Source organism: Asterias amurensis, chromosome 4 (assembly GCF_032118995.1).
Source record: "Asterias amurensis chromosome 4, ASM3211899v1".
Taxonomy (NCBI): Eukaryota; Metazoa; Echinodermata; class Asteroidea; order Forcipulatida; family Asteriidae; genus Asterias; species Asterias amurensis.
The window spans coordinates 22,779-28,778 of NC_092651.1; the positions used below are offsets into that span (position 1 = coordinate 22,779).

General features: G+C 36.1%; 1 long non-coding RNA gene across 1 annotated transcript; it reads right to left on the reverse strand.

Moving 5' to 3' along the window:
- Positions 1–2,656: 2,656 nt before the first annotated feature.
- Positions 2,657–4,965, reverse strand: LOC139936384 (uncharacterized). The gene is made up of 3 exons (XR_011785952.1): positions 4,355–4,965; positions 3,585–3,684; positions 2,657–2,740 (listed from the first exon to the last, which is right to left on the reverse strand). It is a non-coding gene; the product is annotated as an uncharacterized lncRNA (long non-coding RNA).
- Between the last annotated feature and the right edge of the window lie 1,035 nt (positions 4,966–6,000).

Below are 6,000 nucleotides of genomic sequence, written 5' to 3' on the forward strand. Positions count from 1 at the left end.
TGTCATCTCAAAGACATCGATTGTTGTAAAAAGATTGACGCAACAAACTTTCTGCGCAATCCTTTAAAGTTATGTTATTACATGTGCAAAATCTGTTTTAGTTTCATTTTAAAACAAGTATAGTTGCCATTATTACATCTGTTGTTGATCCATCAGACTTCAATGCATTCTCTCATCCACCAGGGAGACAGGAACTATCCTCTATGAAGCCAGGCAACCAGCGGTTGTCTTCTTGGTCATCGGCGGATGGACGTCACCAGCACGAACGCAGAGGCCATTGATGTGCAGTCTTCATTGGACTCCGTACTTCACAGGCAGTTGGTTTCGCATTTCACCATTGCAGTAAATAAAAGACAAAAAATAAAAACATTCAGAAAATGCACTTCCAAATATTATTATCCCATTTAGTTTGGGAAAAATTTAGGTCAACCTAAAGTTGGGTTTGAGTTTTTCTATCATATTATTTGTTAGGGTTTATTTCTTTGAATTCTTAGAGAGTCAAATATTTCTCATCAACTCGTTTGTCTGCATTAAGCAAATCGTAATGAAAATTGTAAATTTTTCGTTAAACTTTGATGACAGTGATGAACACATCAGAGGAAAGAAAGGAATGTTTAGGTTATGTTAAGGGTTAAACTGCATGGTTTTATTGAGCTAGTTTTGTTTGGGCATTCAAAATAAGCCACATTAAGTTTTCAAAACCACTTTCTTTTACGACTTAATACTTATATGGACAGTAATAACTTATACTGTATTTTACTTCCTTAAGTCCATTTACCAGGAAACTTGCATCCTCAGACAATAAGACACCCTCGTCCTCCTTCCATGATCCTTGGTAGCCATTATCCTTGTGACATCACCTGTATATGGAGAATCATTCAACAACTGCATCACTAAGTTAGTTCAAAAATTGAGTTCAGTCGCTGCTTTTCAGCAACAAGTTTGAACTATTTATGTCATCTCAAAGACATCGATTGTTGTAAAAAGATTGACGTAACAAACTTTCTGCGCAATCCTTTAAAGTTATGTTATTACATGTGTAAAATCTGTTTTAGTTTCATTTTAAAACAAGTATAGTTGCCATTATTACATCTGTTGTTGATCCATCAGACTTCAATGCATTCTCTCATCCACCAGGGAGACAGGAACTATCCTCTATGAAGCCAGGCAACCAGCGGTTGTCTTCTTGGTCATCGGCGGATGGACGTCACCAGCACGAACGCAGAGGCCATTGATGTGCAGTCTTCATTGGACTCCGTACTTCACAGGCAGTTGGTTTCGCATTTCACCATTGCAGTAAATAAAAGACAAAAAATAGAAACATTCAGAAAATGCACTTCCAAATATTATTATCCCATTTAGTTTGGGAAAAATTTAGGTCAACCTAAAGTTGGGTTTGAGTTTTTCTATCATATTATTTGTTAGGGTTTATTTCTTTGAATTCTTAGAGAGTCAAATATTTCTCATCAACTCGTTTGTCTGCATTAAGCAAATCGTAATGAAAATTGTAAATTTTTCGTTAAACTTTGATGACAGTGATGAACACATCAGAGGAAAGAAAGGAATGTTTAGGTTATGTTAAGGGTTAAACTGCATGGTTTTATTGAGCTAGTTTTGTTTGGGCATTCAAAATAAGCCACATTAACTTTTCAAAAGCACCTTTTTACGACTTAATACTTATGGACATTAACATCTTATACTGTATTTTACTTTCTTAAGTCGTCTTACCTGGAAACTTGCATCCTCGGACCATAAGACTACCTCGTCCTCCTTCCATGATCCTTGGTAGCCATTATCCTTGTGACATCACCTGTATATGGAGAATCATTCAACAACTGCATCACTAAGTTAGTTCAAAAATTGAGTTCAGTCGCTGCTTTTCAGCAACAGGTTTGAACTATTTATGTCATCTCAAAGACATCGATTGTTGTAAAAAGATTGACGCAACAAACTTTCTGCGCAATCCTTTAAAGTTATGTTATTACATGTGCAAAATCTGTTTTAGTTTCATTTTAAAACAAGTATAGTTGCCATTATTACATCTGTTGTTGATCCATCAGACTTCAATGCATTCTCTCATCCACCAGGGAGACAGGAACTATCCTCTATGAAGCCAGGCAACCAGCGGTTGTCTTCTTGGTCATCGGCGGATGGACGTCACCAGCACGAACGCAGAGGCCATTGATGTGCAGTCTTCATTGGACTCCGTACTTCACAGGCAGTTGGTTTCGCATTTCACCATTGCAGTAAATAAAAGACAAAAAATAAAAACATTCAGAAAATGCACTTCCAAATATTATTATCCCATTTAGTTTGGGAAAAATTTAGGTCAACCTAAAGTTGGGTTTGAGTTTTTCTATCATATTATTTGTTAGGGTTTATTTCTTTGAATTCTTAGAGAGTCAAATATTTCTCATCAACTCGTTTGTCTGCATTAAGCAAATCGTAATGAAAATTGTAAGTTTTTCGTCAAACTTTGATGAACACTGAATATTTAGGTTCTGTTAAGGGTTAAACTGCATGGTTTTATTGAGCTAGTTTTGTTTGGGCATTCAAAATAAGCCACATTAACTTTTCAAAAGCACTTTTTTCTATGACTTGATACTTTCGGACAGTAAAATAACTTATACTGTATTTTACTTTCTTAAGTCGTCTTACCTGGAAACTTGCATCCTCAGACCATAAGACACCCTCGTCCTCCTTCCATGATCCTTGGTAGCCAGTATCCTTGTGACATCACCTGTATGGAGAATCATACAATAACTGCATTCAAACCACAAAATTACCTAAATCATTGAGTTAATGTAACATGACATCATAGGACATAAAAAAAAATGGGTATGTACATTCCCAAGAGGAATTTCTGTGTCAGTCACATTAAAGCCATTGGACCCTTTCGGTAATAAACAGTATTGTCCTAGTCCCACACTTCGTGTATCACAACTTCTATATCAAATAACAAACCTGTGGAAATTTAGGTTCAATCGGACAGCAGAGTCCGGAGAAAATAAAGGGAAAACCCACACCTGTTTTCGCGCGTTTCGCCGTGTCATGACATATGTTTATAACAAATCCGTAACTCTCGCTAACGAGCATTTATATTGTTTTACCGTTTTCTCAAAAAGTAAAGCATTTCATGGACTAATTTTTCAAAAGAAGTCTTTCACCATTACCTTCTGTAAACCCTGTAAATTATGTAAAGGGTCCAATGGCTTTAACTCAGATGTAATGCCCTTTGGATTGAATGATCAGAGTTTCAAAATGAAATTAACAATTTATGTACAACAATTTATCGACCATGTATTTCAAAATATGATGATATCCACTATTGTTTTATTTCTATAAAATAAATTGTTGGGCATCAGACATAATGGCTTTTTACACCATTACAATATGAAGTCAGAGACCCTTCCCCCCAATAAAAAATTTTATTGAAAAACAGTGAATCCCCCAGCTCAATTTGACCTTTGCAGGAGCCCCTCTTTTACATAAATTAACAAGTTATCATCATTTCAGGAAAATCCTTTACAAATTACGGCCCTGAATGAAATTCCAAACTATTAACATCATGCAAATAAACTTACCCTCAGGTTGTATTCCTGAACTTTAAAATGAGTGTCGTTTCCTCACAGCATACCTCCGCTCACCACAGCTCCAATGATGTCATCAGGGTCTGGAAAACAGCTGAAGGGAATGAAACATAAAAGATGTTGAAGGGTATCAAACATAATGGCATTTTACACCATTATCAAATGAAGTCAGAGACCTCCCCCCCAAAAAAAAAAAAAAAAAAAAAACCCAAAAGAACTCAACAATTTTCATATCAATTTGAAAATTAGTGAAGAGCAAAACTCAATTTGACATTGTTCTTTGCCTGATGCTCTCTTTAAGCAATAGCACATCATCGATAAAACAGTATTGTCCAAAGACCCACAGTTCGTGTATCACAACTTGTACACAAACCTCAGTGAAAATTTAAGCTCAATCGGTCATCAGAGTCGGGGGGAAAAATATCGGGAAAACCCACCTATGTTTACGCACGTTTCGCCGGTCACAACAAGTGTTTATAATAATCAGTCGTTCTCAATATTGAGAATTGATAATTGTATTAATGTCTTCTCAAAAAGTGAAGCATCTCATGGAATAATATTTCACAGGGAAGTCTTTAACCATTACCTTCTGTAAAACCTGTGAGTTATTTATTAATCTGTGAACTTTAATTTGTTGTTCTGTTCAAAAAGTGTTCATTGGCTTTAACCAAAATTAACCAAGTATGATAATTTCAGGATTTGTGGTTTACAATTTTGGTCCTGCAAGAACTTTTAAACTATAAACATCCAGAACATAAACTTACCTTCAGGTTCTATTCCTGAACTTTAAAATGTGTAAGTGTTGTTTTCCTCACAGCAACCTCCGCTCACCACAGCTCCAATGAAGTCTTCATGGCCCTGGAATGACTGGTGCAGTTTCCATTGGACTCCATATTGCGTATTCCAATGGCAGTTGGTTCCACATTTCACCATTGCAGTAAATAAAGAACAGAAAATACATACATTCAGAAAATGCACCTCCAAACAGAATGATTCCATTTAGTTTGGGAATATTTCAGGTGCATATAAATGGTGTGAGTGGTTGTTACATGACAAGTGACTGATAACGGATGGTGTGGAGTTATAGATGGGGTACGTTTTCGCTGTCGTATAACGAACCCCTGATTGTTAAGATGTAACATGCAAGCATGGAAATGAGCTTAGTAGATTTTAAAGTGATGGTGTAGATGGGAGTGAGCTTGTTAATCATGCAGTTTGGTGCAGGTTTAATGTTAGAGTGAATAAATGGTGATAATAATATACCTTTAGGATTGGACGTAATCCCTCTGTGCCGTAATACCACGGGATTACAGTGGTTGCAGGGTCTGTCATGAGAGAGCATGTAGATGAGAAGGACTCCATCCCAGGTCCTCAATCTCAGTCACTGCATGTTGGGAAATAAAGATAACATTCTCAAAGTTGTGAAACATTTTTGCCAACACCAGAGTAAAAGATGGTATTTCCAGTGGTTAGAGAGTAGTTTTGGAACGAGGGGCAAGGTGCTAAATAAAGTACTTGAACGAGACTGAATGCATTGGAATGCCATTTACATGTAAACTTGCTTATAATACGTTTGTCATGTTATTGTATTTTTGGTGCATTTACACTTCTAGTTTTCCTGCCGTTATCATTCACAAAAACTACAGCACCTCAGATAGTAATATTTTTAGGAAAGCTTTACACAATCATTATATCTGGTGTAAGTTAAATGTAAATCTGCGGACATCGTCTTTTGTGTTACCAAAGTATCCAAATGCTTTAATTTTTAACAAAAAGTAAAGATCACACACTTTGTGTAAGCTTTTCAAAACATATTCAGGGTCTTTCACAGGGTGCAAAGATCTTGCATGTAGCAACTACGGTTCTCCAGTAAATTTTTTGGTAAAAACTTAAACATTGATTTAAAGTTATAACGTCATCTAATTCCAAAACTTGTTAAGTTTTATTGCCACACTGAGGTCTAAGTTCAAAGTGAAACCCTAGCCTTTTTGGATCACACACTAAGCGCTGGAATCAAGAATCCATAACCATCCATATACTGTAAAATAAACTTGTGTAGGCTTCTAACGAAATTTGTCTCATTAACATTATTTTTAAGAGTGACCACTAACTGTTTAATTTTCTTTTATTAACCAGTCTTATAAAGATTAGGTTTCAAAGAAGTTTGACAAAGATCGGTTTCCCGTCCAAGTAGCTCATTCTACATGCAGGATTGTAAATGAATGATCGCTGTGGAGTATTTGGTTTTGGCAAAGTTGTTTCTTTAAATTAAAAGATATCACACCAGACCCTATCCAATGTGAAACCATCCGAAATCTCATTGAACGCAGGAGTTGGCTGAAATTAATTGTTTCTCTTTTGTGAACCATCCAATTCACCTTGGGGCATTTGTTTTCTTCACCTGGGCTCT